This window comes from Rhincodon typus, chromosome 10 (genome assembly GCF_021869965.1).
Source record: "Rhincodon typus isolate 14 chromosome 10, sRhiTyp1.1, whole genome shotgun sequence".
In the NCBI taxonomy this organism is placed as follows: domain Eukaryota; kingdom Metazoa; phylum Chordata; class Chondrichthyes; order Orectolobiformes; family Rhincodontidae; genus Rhincodon; species Rhincodon typus.
Window position 1 is genome coordinate 66,814,571 of NC_063341.1, and position 14,066 is coordinate 66,828,636.

The following is a 14,066-nucleotide window of genomic DNA, read 5'->3' on the forward strand; positions in this document are numbered from 1 at the left end:
AGATGAGCCTCAGACGCTATCTGAGGAACTCCTGCAGTGATGTCTGAAGGTTTAGATGATTAACCTCCGATAGCCAGAATAATTTATCTCTTGCATGACTCCAGTCTCTGGAGGGTTTTCCTCCTGATTACTATTAACTTGAGTTTAACTGGGGGAGCACGGTGGCTTAGTGGTTAGCACTGCTGCCTCGGTGTCAAGGACCCGGATTCAGTTCCAGCCTCTGGCAAATGTCTTTGTGGAGTTTGCACACACTCCCTATGTGTGCGTTAGTTTCCTCCAGGTGCTCTGGTTTCTTCCCACAGTCCAGAGGTGTGCAGGTTAGGTGGGTTAGCCAGGGCCAGTCCAGGTTGTAGGGTTGGGAGTTGGGTCTGAGTGGGATGCTGTTTGAAGGGTCAGTGTGGACTTGATATCCAAATGGCCTGCTTCCACACTATAGGGATTCTGTGATCCTAGGATCTTCTGGATGCCATGCTTTGTCAATTGCAGCCTTGATATCATTCAGGATTTCTGTGATGGTTAGTGGAGATTTATATGGTTCTGTCCCTTTTTGATCTCTTTCATGATCAGTCGCCGTTTGCTGCTGCGTTATTTGGCTGATCATAGAATCATAGAATCCCTAAAGTATGGAAACAGGCCCTTCGGCCCAACAAGTCCACACCAACCCACAGAGCATTCCACCCAGACCCATTCCCCTAAAAACCCACCTAATCTACACATCCCTGAACACTATGGGCAATTTAGCACGGTCAATTCTCCTAGCCTGCACATCTTTGGACTGTGGGAGGAAACCGGAGAACCTGGAGGAAACCCACGCATACACGGGGAGAATGTGCAAACACCACACAGACAGTCGCCCAAGGATGGAAACAAACCCGGGTCCCTGGCGCTGTGAGGCAGCAGTGCTAACCACTGAGCCACCGTGCTCTCTGTCACCCTGCTGCTTTCTGTCACTTGTACAGTCATTTGTGCAGAGTTAATGAATATGTTGGTTGTGATGTTAACCTCCAAGATGACCAATTTCAGTTGTGCCTTAGGCATTCTGTTTCTTCTGATACCTTCACGAGGGCCAGTAATCTTACTGACAGCAGATCTGTGTGGAAACTAAGAGGTCTGTAGCTCTCTGCATCAATGTTCTGTCACACTAGGCTAGAAAGTTATGTAAGGTTGAGCTTCCTGCTTTATAGTAGGCTACAGTAGTGTAGTGGATGTGTTACTGTCACTGGATTACAGGTGTGAATTCAAGATCTGGAGACACATTCGAATTCCAATGAGATTTAAATTCAGTTAGTTAGTTAAATAAATGAGTCCTGTCAGTCCAGCAGCAAAAAAAATTAGGTTCACCAGACTGATTCCTGGGCTGGCAGATTTCCCATTTGAGAGATTGGGTCAATTGAACCTGTATTCGATGGAGTTCCAGAAGAATGAGAGAAGGTCTCAGTGAAACATGTAAAACTCTATCAGGGCTGGATAGATTGGATACAGAATGATGTTTCCCCTGGCCGGGATCCAGAACATGGGTCATGATGTCAGGTTTTGTGGTAGGCCATTTGGAGTGAGATGAGGAGAAATTTCTCCCCTCTCAGTATGGTGAACCTGTGAAACTCCATACAGCAGATGGCTGTGGAGGCCAAACCATGAACATATTTCAGAAAGGAATAGATTTATAAAAGATAAAGATGTTGAGGTGTATGGGGCGAGGATGCGAGGTATGTCATCGAGATAGAGGATCAACTGTGAACATGTTGAGTGTTGGAGGGGACTTGATGGGCCAAGTTGCCTATTCTTAATGTCTATGTTTCTACTCTTCTGAACAAAACATTAACCAGATTAGGCAGCTCCTGTTGGGACAGTATAACAAAAATAAATAAATCGGTCAATGGAAACTTACTTATGTTTCTATCGTTGTGATAAAGGACCACTCTTAAAGATCGTAGTCACTTGAAACCTGAGTTTATAAAATACTTTCTGGTGCATCAGTGCTTCAGCAATAGCTGCAGATCCATTAGTGGAAGTATGGAACAGAAAAAAAATTTACTCGACTGAGAAATCATTTTGAGGGAAGAAGCTTTATAAAGGTGAGGTAAATAGTGATACACAGTTTCTTCGTGTATCTTATTTGCAGGTGTCTGTAAGATAATACTTTCACCTAGCTTCAATCCTGTGATTTGCTTTTGCAAGCTCTGGGTAAACAACTGTCATATTTAGCATGCAAAAAGACCATTTGTGGCATTGAAAGTTATAATCCAGGGCCCAAGGTATCTGGCAATGCCACTGGGATGTGATTGGTACAGTATTAGAAAGTGAAGATAAATTGCACAGTTAAGAATATAGCTTCAAAGTAAGCCAGAGAAGCGCAAAATTTATGGAAGCAAAGTGTTTTGAATGCTGTAAATCTGAAATAAAAAATATAAAATGCTGAAGAAGCTCAGCAGGTCGAGCACATTCAATGGAGAGAGCAAGAATCAATGCTTCAAGTCAAATTTGACTCTTGTTTGGAAGAGTCTTTTGAGGAAATGTCATATTGGACTTCAAACATTGTTTCTGTTTCTCTCTTTCACAGATGCTGCCAGACCTCCTTAGTTTCTCCATGCCTTTCTGTTTTTAATGTAGAAAATATAAATAGGAATTGGTGAAAAGTGAATTGGCAGCCAATTTTGAGAAATTCTTTATTCATTTTAGTTTCAGGTATGGGCGAAGCTACCAAGTAGGTTGGCCCATTTAAATCAAAATGGGGACTTAAAAAATATTATTGTGTGTTAGGATGGGAGAACTTCAGTAATCCTTTCTTCAGGGTGGCACAGTGGCTGAGTGGTTAGCGCTGCTGCCTCGCAGCGCCAGGGACCCGGGTTCATTTCCACCACATACTGTCTGTGTGAAGTTTGCACGTTCTCCCCGTGTGTGTGTGGATGCTCCGGTTTCCTTCCATAGTCCAAAGATGCACAGGTTAGGTGGATTGGTCATGCTAAATTTTCCCATAGTGTCTTGGGGTATGTAGGTTAGGTGTGTTAGCCATGAAAAATATAGGTTAGAGGGATGGGTCTGGGTGCAGTGCTCTTTGGCGGCTTGGTGTGGACTTGTGGGGCCGAATGGCCTGTTTCCACACTGTAGGGACTCCATGATCGTGTGATTCCTTGTCCCTGACTACTTGGGCTGAATCTTTGGGTTTCTTGGCTACATCGAACTTATGTTTTTTGAAGGGATTTCTGCCATGAGATACCATATCTTACTAAAGTCACCTCATTAAATGCCTACCCTGCCACATAGTGTGCATCATGTCTGATTCCAGCCTTGTCTTATCATGTGCCATTTCCAAAACATCTTGCCTCTCAACAATGTAAGCCCAGAATTCACTGGCATCTCTTGCACCTACACCCTACATACAAACCACTGAGAAATAGAACTGGAAGTAATATCAACCATCCCAGCAAACCGAGGCATATAAATAACAAGTGGGACAGAACACCAACTCTTCACTGGAGGTGCACTGGCGATGTTACCTAGCAGGGTGACAAAACATTTGCAACCAAACCCACTGGTTCGGCAATCATTTCTACAACCTATAATGCACTGCATCAAGCACTGTCAGTCTGGAGCTGCCCTGCACAGTTCTTGACGTGTGCCCTGGATATGATGGACTGGGAAAATTGGCCCCTTTTGTCAACAGGTCCTGCTGGACAGGATGATGCAGAAGAAGGACTTATTCTTTGCCCACCCCCTGGATCAGCAATGGAAGCCACGACACCAAACTATGCCATCCTGGTCTGAGTTGCCACCTGGATTAAAGCAATCTCTGTCATCTGGAGCAATGCCCAGCACTATAGCAAGAAGGTCAATGCCCCCCTCACTTTGTCAACATGAGTAACACCATCTGCTCCCCAATACCTGACACTCACTCTATCTTTGCTACTAAAGCTACCTCCCACCCAGAACTGTGTTGTACCCACTCTTCACTGTTTCCTACAAAGTATTCTCCTAATTGCTCTCACACAGCCTAAGCACCACCAACCCTATATGCCCTCTACACTGCCTACTCATACACTTAGAACACCTCCCTACGTGTACTGGCGGTAATGGGTGTGCCACCTATTTTCATCTAGTTTAGTACCTGCTCCCCTCTCATTCCAAGAGAAAAACAGGCCTACGTATTGACTTACTGCACCACAACCCTTTGAGCGAAGGCTCTTCTCCCATGACTTTGCTAAGACCTGCTGACACCCATGTCCAGCTTCCTGCATTTGTGTTTGTGCTAAACATCAAGGTAGATCAATATTATGAGTTTGGTATCTCTGAGTGAGAAGGTCAAAGCTCAAAAAGGCAATGCAAGGCAGGCAGGCTGTATCTAGGTAGGCTCTGAATAAGTGAGTGCTATGATAGTAAGTAGAGTCTGGACATGTAGCCTGGTCCAGTACGAGTTCGGTGTATCTCTGTGTAGAACGTCCTTGTAGTAGCATTGCAATCATAGTTGCCAGTGTACAAGTGTTTTGCATGTGGATTGGAGATGTACCATGAAGGTTCTTACCGGCTGGCGTGTATTGGGTGCCATTGTCTGTGGACATTTCCTTTTTTATGTACTTCTAAGTAGAAAGTATTTAAAGTGAATGTTAGTCCCTTGTAGGACAAGACTAGGGAGTTGAATAATGGGGAATACAGAAATGGTGGAGTGACTGAATCAATATTTTGCCTCAGTTTTTGTACAAGTGCCATCCCAATAGTAACAGATAATTCAGTAGTTAGAGGAAAGGAGGAACTTGGAACAATCATCACTAGGAAGAAAATACTGATCAAATTATTGGGATTGAGGGCAGACAAGTTCCTAGGGCATAATGACCTATGTCCTTGGGTCTGAAAGGAAATGGCTGCAGATATGGTGGGTCCGTTGGTTATAATATTCCAAACTTTCTGCACTTGGGAAAGGTCCTTTATTTAAAAAGGGAAAGAGGCAGAAAGTAGGAAACTGTTAGTTTAACATGTAATTGGAAAATGGTTAGAATCCATTATTAAGGAAATAATAACAGGACATTCTCAAAGTCAAAACACAATCCATCAGAGTCCGTATCCTTTTTTGAAGGGTAAATCATATTTGACTAATTTGCTAGAATTCTCCAAAGATGTAACAAGTAAGATGGATAAAGGTTATCCTGTGTATGTTTGAACGGAGAATTGGCTAACCAACTGAAAGCAGAGAGTCAGGATAAATGTGTCTTTTTCTGGTTGGCAAGATGCAACTAGTGGGGTGTCTTGGGGTTTGATCCTCTGACCCAACTATTTACAATATATTATTAATGACTTGGATGAAGGCATAGAAAACCAAATTTGCAGATGACACCTAAATTAGATGAGAAAATAAGTTGCAATGAAGAAATAAGAAATTTACAATTGGATATGGATAGGTTGGGCGAATGGGCCGAAATATGGCAGAAGTTTGATGTAGACAGATACATAAACAAGCAGGGAATAGAGGGATGTGGACCATGTAGAGGCAGATAGGATTAGTTTAGAATGGGTTGAAAAGCCTGCAGCATGGAATAGCAATACTATTTCATATCCTATGTTCTATAAGTGTGAATTATCCATTTTCATCAGAGGAAATTTGGGGCGGCTCAGTGGTTAGCACTGCTGTCTCACAGCACCAGCAGCCTGGGTTCAATTCCACTCTCGGGCGACTGTTTGTTTGTGTGGAGTTTGCACATTCTCCCCGTGTTTGCGTGGGTTTCTTCCGGGTGCTCTGGTTTCCTCCCACAATCCAAAGATGTGCACGCTAGCTGGATTGGCCATGCTAAATTGCCCATAGTGTTCACGGATGTGTAGAATAGGTGGGTTAGAAGGGAATGTGTCTGGGTGGGATGCTGTGAGAGTTGGTGTGGACTTGTTGGGCTGAAGGGCCTGTTGCCACACTGTAGGGAGTCTAAGTCTAAGAATAGAAAGGCAACTTTTCATCTAAATGGAGAGAAACATCAGGATGCTTTGGTGCAGAGCTTGGTGTCCTTGTCCAATAATCACAGGAAACTAGTATGCAAGTACTGTACATATTAAGGAAGGTAGATTGTATCTTGGCATTTGTGATTCCATGGATTGACACATTGAACTATGATGATGTTGACACGGAAAATCACGTTATAAGGAAATCACTATACTGCATAGTAGAAAGTTTGCGTTATCCAAACAGCATCCACTATTCACTATTCGCGTTATAGCCAATTCGCGTTATAGCCAATTCGTGTTAACGAAACATGCATTATAGCAGAAATATCTGTAGTTAATATTAGGGAATTTCAACTGCTCCAATGTTAACAGAGATAATGTAAATGTATTAAAGGGGGCAGATTTCTTGGAATATTATATACATGAGAGCTTTTTATGTCCATATTCAGATGGCCCTACAAGGGAGAGTGCAGTGCTGGGCATAATACTGTGTAATGAAACAAGGCAGTTGTTCAAAGTGACAATGGGGGAGCATTTTAGTCATAACAACTATAGTACTATACGTTTTAAGTTCCTTATGGAAAAGGAGAAAGATAGTCTGTGAGAAAGGGCTATGGTAGATTTATTAAATAAGGCAGGATCTCCCCAAAATAGAATGGGATAGCTACTCGAGGGTAAATCTACAGCACAACAGTGGGAGGTGTTCAGAAAGGTACTGGGGGATATTTAGGTCTGTCATGTTCTCTTCATGGTAAAATGGAGCAACAAGCTTAAAGAACTGTTGATGTTTAGGAATATTTAGGACTGGATAAAAAGGAACAGAGATGTATAACAGGTACAAAGGGAGCAAAAGGACAGAGCTGTACAAGAGAATAGGAAATGCAGGAGTAAGTCAAGAAAGCAATTAAGAGAGCAAAGAGGTGGTGTGAGAAAATGCTGTTGGGCAAGATTAGGGCGATTCCCAAGATATTCTACAAGAGAATAACCAAGGAAAGAGTAGGGCCAATTTGAGATCAAGAGGGCAATTTCTGCATGAAGCTGGAGGACATCAGTAGAGTGTTAAATGAGTGCTTCACATCTGTCTTTACTTGGGTAAATGAGGATGCAAGTACAGAATTAGAAGCTGGGTTGTCAAATTCTTGAGCCAATTGGTATACAAAGTGAGGAAGTAATGGAGGTTTTGGTAGATCTTAAAAGTGGACAAATTCCCAGGTCCAGATGAGTTGTATCCCAGGCTCCTGTGGGAGACGAGAGAGGAAATCACAGGGGCCCTGAGCCAAATTTTTGAATCCTCTCTCGTCACAGGGGAGGTGCCAGAGAACGGCTAATGCGGTTCCACTTTACAAGAAGTATGGGTCGAGATGGACCAGGGAATTATAGGCCAATGAGTGTAATCTCAGTGGAAGGGAAACTATTGAAGAAAATTGTGAAGGAGAAAGTTGATCTCCATTTAAAGAGGCAAGGTTTGATCAGAGAGAATCAGCATGGCTTTGTCAGAAGAAAGTTGTGCCTAACAAATCTGGTGAAACTTTTTGAGAAGGTGGCCATGTGTTTGGAGGAGTGTAGGGTATTTGATGTAGTTTATATGGATCTCAGCAGGGCATTTGCCAAGGTCCCACATGTGAAGCTGATAAAGCAGGTAAGAGCTCTTGGGTTCCAGGGTAACTTGGCAAGATGGATTCAAAATTGACTTAGTAGTAGAAGACAGAGGGTGGTAGTAGAAGGCTGTTTGTGTGATTGGAACCCATTGAGCAGTGTCATACTACAGGGGTCAATGTTGGGTCCCTCATTATTTGAGATATTCATAAATCATGTAGATTGAATGTGGGAGGGATGATAAATCAGTTTGCAGATTACACGAAGATTGGCAGGCTGGTTGACGATGAGTAAGAAGGTGTTAGGTTACTAGAAGTTATAAATGGATTGGTCAGGTGGGCAGATCAATGCCAGATGGAATTTAACCCTGATAAATGTGAGGTGGTGTACTTTGGAAGAATTGGCAAGACAAGGGAGAACGCGATGAATGGCAAGGCACTCGGGAGCTTGGTAACAGAGGAATCTTGGGGTGCTTGTCCACAGATCTAGTTGACAGGCCAGGTTAATAGGGTAGTTAAGGCTTATAGGGCATGTGCCTTTATCAGTCATGGCATAGATTCTAAGAACAGGAACGTCATGTTGGAGCTATACAGAACTTTGGTTAGTCTACAGCTGGATTACTGTGTGCAGTTCTGGTCACCATATTTATAGTAACAATGTGATTATATTGGAAGTGCAAAGGATATTCACCAGGATGTTGCCTTGGGCGTGGAGCATGTCCACTCTGAAGAGGCTGGATAAGCTTGGGTTATTTTCTTTGGACCAGAGAAGATTGAGGGGATCCTGATAGAGGTATATATGATATGAAGGGCATGGGCAGGATGAATAGAAAGCAGTTGGTTCCCTTAGTTGAAGGGTCAGTAACAAGAGGGCATAAGTTTAAAGTGAACGGCAGGAGGTTTAGAGGGGAGTTGAGGAAAATTCTTTTCACTGAGGATGGTGGAGGTCTGGAATGTACTGCCTGGGAGGAAATCTCACAACCTTTAAAAGTACTTGGATGAGTACTTAAAGTGTCATAACATTTGAGGCTGTGCGCCTAGTGTAGATACTACTATGTTTTTGGTGGTACAGACTTGATGGTCCAAATATCCTGTTCTGTAGTGTATAATTCTGATTGCTGAAGGGATAAAATGTAAATGTAAGGAAGTATTGCTGGCATTGATCAAACTGCACTTGGAGCGCCATGTACAATTCTAGTCCTCTTACCCGAAGGAAGATGTAGTAGCATTGGAGGAAGTTCAGAGGAGATTCACTAGATTGATCCCAGAGATTGAGGGCTTTGTCTTGAATAGAGACTGAGCACTTTAGACCTATACCCTCTGGAGTTTTGAAAAATGAGAGATGTAATTGAGGTGTATACAAAGCTAAAGAGGGTGACAAAGTAGATGAAGAGAAGATGTTTCTTTCCATGGGGCCTTTGGAATGAGAAGTTTTAGTTTTATGATAAGGGATAACAGGTTTAAAACGATGAGAAATTACTTCTGTTAAGGGGTCATGAATCTGTAGTTCACTACCCCAGAGTACGATTGATACTGAGGCAATGGGTAAATTGAGTAAATTTGAGGAGATTGATTTTTTTTTTTTTAAAAAAAATATCAGTTAATAATGGATTGATGGAGTGTGGAGTTGAGGCTGAGATGAGACCAACCATGATAATATTAAACAGCGGAGCAGGCCCGAGGGGCTGAATTGCCAACTGTTGCTCCTGGTTCTTATAAGGTGCATATGGCTGGTGCCCCTGGAGTGTTCCTTGATGTTGGTGCCTGGTGTCCAACATGGAATCGTTTGGCGCAAGTGGTGAGCTGAAATCGCTGGGTAACTTCTCCAGTATCAACATCGAATTTTCTTGAGTCTAGCTTGTTTGGCAAGTTTAGTAAGAGCTGAATATTAATGATGCGAGATGGGCCTTCAAAACACTTAACAAGCTATAATCCTCCTTATTTGGCAACTCAGCTCTGCCTAATGAGGATTTTGCCATGCTGCTGTACTACAAAACTGCTTGAGCAAACTTGGAGTGAATTTAAATCCATTTTTAACATTCCCAATTCATTGAAATTAATCCATCGCCATCAAGGTTTGGTGTCGCAGACGTATCAATACAGTTCTGAAAAAGGGTCATTGAACCTGAAATGTTAACTTTGCTTTCTTTCCACAGATGCTGCCAGACCTGCTGAGTTTCTCCAGCAATTTCTGGTTTTATTTGATTTTTGGCATCTGTAGTTATTTGATTTATCTTTACAGTTGGTTGGTGTTAGCAAATATCCATCAAAAGGGTACAACATTACTGTGGATGGAAAAAAAACCGAAACTGAACAATTCTAAGTAAACCAATTGTATGTTTCAACCTGGCCAATTAGAATACCAGTTTCAGTTTGCAATGCATTGATTGCCATCAAAAACTTACGGTACACAGAAATAAAGAAAAACTTAAACTTGGTACGTTGTAGATCAGCCAAAGGATTCCTATCCATTAGTTTTTTCACTGCTATAGCAAGTTTGCTATCTTTCTGGTTATAAGTTGACTTTGTTGTTAACAGTTGAAATCCCAGAGAGGACATGATGCATTACATACTTGAGAACAACAGTGTTTTTGCCATTTGGTACTCTGGATAATTTATCCCAGATGGCACCATTATTATTATTCTTGTACAGTCAAGATGCAAATAGAAATGTCTGTGGTATTATGAGTTCCATGTCTTCACAAAGCAGCTGCAAGTAGTTCAAAAATTCTACAGGCTATTATTATTTAGTGATTTAATGTATTAATTTTAAATTTTGAAGCTGATTTATCAATTGCTTTCAGGGCATGACAAAATTTTATGTATTCCTTTTTAAAGCAAGTTCTTTTAGTAATATGAGCAGAGTGGCAAAAGAAATGTTTCAGAGTGGTTAATGTGAAAGTTTTGGTATGGAGAAAGTCGTCACTTGAAGTGAATGTAGTTGAAATGCTGTAAGATTTATCATTTTAGTTGCAGATGAATTCATTCGAATTGGAAAAAGACAGATCAGTGCATCTGAGGAGAAATACTGAGAAATAGCTTTGGCGACAAAAACAAGATTGTCAACAGTCAAAAGAGACTAGGAGACGGCAATAGCAAGTGAAAAGAGAACTTGAAAGAAACGTGAGAAATGTAACAATTTTTCATAAATATTTTTATCATTTTACTTACACCATGCTTGTATTTCTGACAGATCATTTGAGAGATGCTGGATTACTGTTGTACACCAATGTGTTTCACATTTCTATTTAACTTTTTTGTGAAAATTGTTTTCGGAATTTGTTGTTAATCACCTTTCGGTATTATACTATTCAAGTCAAATACTTGCATGATACCCTCTTTAAAAGGGCATCACTTTAATGCTAGGCTGAATTTTCCAGCTTTAAAATATTTTTAGCTGCTGGGACAACTTGCTGCCCCATAACTGGTTCTCTGAGAAGCCTGTCTTTTATTTCAAATTTCTGTAAGATGACCAATTAGCAGGCTGCCTTGGTGTAGCCATCCCGTTAAGGGTGGTAGACATGTTGAAAAGGAAGGAGGAACTATTAGCTCTTAGGCAGCCTTCATAGTGAAACAATCAAAAACAGAAATTGCTGGGGGAGAAACTCAGCAGTTCTGGCAGCATCTGTGGAGAGAAAGTGGAGTTACCATTTCGGGCCTAGTGACCCTTCAGAACTGGTTGTGAACGAGGGTCACTGGACTCAAAATATTTACTTTTTTTCCATAGATGCTGCCAAATCTGCTGAGTTTCTTCAGTTTATGTTTTTGTTTGTTTCAGATCTCCAACATTCGCAGCTGTTTGTTTTATTTCAGCCTTCATAGAGTCTGGAGTGTAATTTTGCTACTGAGACTAAATCTTCAGAGTACAGCAAAATGGTAGACAATAAATTGGCCAAGGCAATCATTCCAAGAGGTGCTCGTGCAATGGCAAACCTCTTCCTGCAGATGTCCTTAGACATTGTTTGTTCCATTTAAATAGTCAGAATGCATTTCTACTCAAATAACTGAGATTCTGACAGAGTATAGGATTGATGGAATTCCTTTTGATATTTACTGCTAATTACCCACTTAATTGGCTTTCTGCCACTGGTGGGTGGGTTGCTGTCACTGAACAGAATTGATCTCTGGGCAAAGTAGGAGGGGGCAGGAGCACATTTGGGAATTACTGTGATGCACTTTTCTTTCAAATTTTACTTGCGCAACACTTTCAAATCCACTTCCAAGTGTCTGGTAAAATTTTCCCCATTAAGTCTCCTTGAAAGAAGTAAACTTGCAAGGCCAAGGGTCAGTGAGGTTGATTGGATTCCTCCATGGGGAACTGATATAGACTGAATGACGTTCTTCTGTACTGTAAATGGAACTCCGACACCACTAGTACAACATTAGAACAGGCCATTCAGCCCAACTGTTCACTTCACACAAGTCTTTCTCTACTGATCTTCATCTAATTTGGTCTGAATATCCTTTTATACTTGCCTTGTGCTTATTTAGCTTCCTTTTTAAAGGCATCCATGTTAGTTGCTTCAAAAAGGTCGTCAGCTGTTTCCACATGTACAGCGTACAAAAACTAGAGTTATTAATTTAAGATAATCATCATCCTAAAGACCAGCATGTCATTATGAAGTTGTATACCTTCAATACAAGGTTAATGGCAGGATTCTTGGCAGTGTGGAGGAACAGAGGGATCTTGGGGTCCACATCCATAGATCCCTCAAATTGATAGGGTTGTAAAAAAGGCGTATGGTGTGTTGGCTTTCTTTGGCAGGGGAATTGAGTTTAAGAGCCGTGAGGTTATGCTGCAGCTCTATAAAACTCTGGTTAGACCACACTTAGAATATTGTGTTCCGTTCTGGTCACCTCAATATTGTGTTCCGTTCTGGTCACCTCATTATAGGAAAGATGTGGAAGCTTTAGAGAGGGTGCAGAGGAGATTTACCAGGATGCTGCCTGGACTGGAGGGCAGGTCTTGAGAAAAGGTTGAGGGAGCTAGGGCTTTGGAGCGAAGAAGGATGAGAGGTGACTTGATAGAGGTGTACATGATGATGAGAGGCATAGAGTGGCATAGACTTTTTCCCAGGGTGGAAATGACTATTACGAGGGGGCATAATTTTAAGGTGATTGGAGGAAGGTATAGGGGAGATGTCTGAGATAGGTTCTTCACACAGAGAAGGTGGGGCATGTGGAATGTGCTGCCGGCAGTGGTAGTGGAGTCGGATACATTAGGGACATTTAAGCAACTCTTGGATAGGTACACGGAGGATAGTTAAATGTAGGGTATGCAGGGTAGATTGATCTTAGTAGGATAATAGGTCGGCACAACAGCATGGGCTGAAGGGCCTGTACTGTGCTGTACTATTCTATGTTCTTATACAATAACTTCGTTTTTTTAAGTTTGTTAGAGGCTCTCCTTATTATTATTGGTATCTGCAAAATGATATGAAATTCTGGAGATGAGTTTCAACTTTCTGTCACCTTTAGTATTTTCCTATTCATGTCAATTCAGCTGCCCTTGCGCTTACTTTAAAAAGCGAGCATTGAAATTTGGTGCTTTTCCTACCTGCAGCAAGTTTAGTCTATTGTCTACAAACACTAGACTGTGAGGAGGGATGCTGGAGACAACAGGGTGACCTAGATAATTGAGCAGGTAAATGAATTTCAATGTATTTAAGTGTAAAATATTTCATTTTGATGTCAAAAGACCCTGAAAGGTTTAAACAACTTGAAGCGATAACTTTACATATGATATTGACAAGGCTGCAGTTTGAAAGTAGTGGGTCATTATAACTGGTCAGCTACTGCATATCTTGTACTAGAACAATGACTTTGATATATACATAATTGGCTGTAAAGCACTTTGGGGTATCCTGAGTCATGAAATGTACTATGTAAGTTACCCATGTTGAAGATTGCCACGTGGTAGCAGTTTGCTATATTTTGTAAGGTGATTTGGTGCAAACATATTCTGCTGAACTGTGCTGTGCTGATACATGTGTCTCTGGGAAATAACATGAAGGCTGCTTTTATTTGTGTTGCAACACAATGTTAGGGAGGGTATTTCCTGCAAATGCAGTATCAGTGTCAATTTGTGACTGTATGATGGTGAATTGTGCTTTTTTTTTGCATCTTGATGTCTCATAGCTATCTCCTTAAATTATGATGGACTTTATTTTGAACATTATTTATTAGAGTTTGATTTAAGGAAGAGACTTGAAAATTAAGTGAGGCACTAGTGTATTTCATGTAGTTATTTCAGCAGGGTAGAGATAATGCCCGAGAAGTAAATTTTGCTATAAGCCCATTAAAAGTTTGAGAATTCTTAAAAAAAAAAAAAAAAAATTCTTAGTACATTTAGGAATATAAACTCATCACTAATTGACTGGCTGAAAACCGTGCTCTGGGAATTAGACCCTGAGCTTTTCTCCTGGGTCAGGAGTGCACATACGGGGTATTTTCTGGCTCAATAAACCCATCCTGGGAGAAAGTGGCCCTGGAAGTATGATTTTTGTTGGTGACAGTAAGAATGGCAGATGCCGGAGTCTGAGATAACAC

At 41.3% G+C, this 14,066-nt stretch overlaps 1 protein-coding gene across 5 annotated transcripts in view; it reads left to right on the forward strand.

The window, feature by feature from the left end:
* LOC109913432 (zinc finger protein 644) overlaps positions 1–14,066 on the forward strand; it is a 148,677-nt gene that overhangs the window by 52,008 nt on the left and 82,603 nt on the right. For 3 of the 5 annotated variants that reach the window (XM_048601931.1, XM_048601935.1, XM_048601934.1), the window contains exon 2: positions 10,488–10,640. The exons of 1 other annotated variant lie outside the window; for it this stretch is intronic. The gene's annotated coding sequence lies outside the window, so the exon portion shown is untranslated. Of the gene's footprint in view, positions 1–10,487; positions 10,650–14,066 lie in introns of all 5 variants that reach the window. One more of the 5 variants, XM_048601932.1, reaches the window with a different exon arrangement.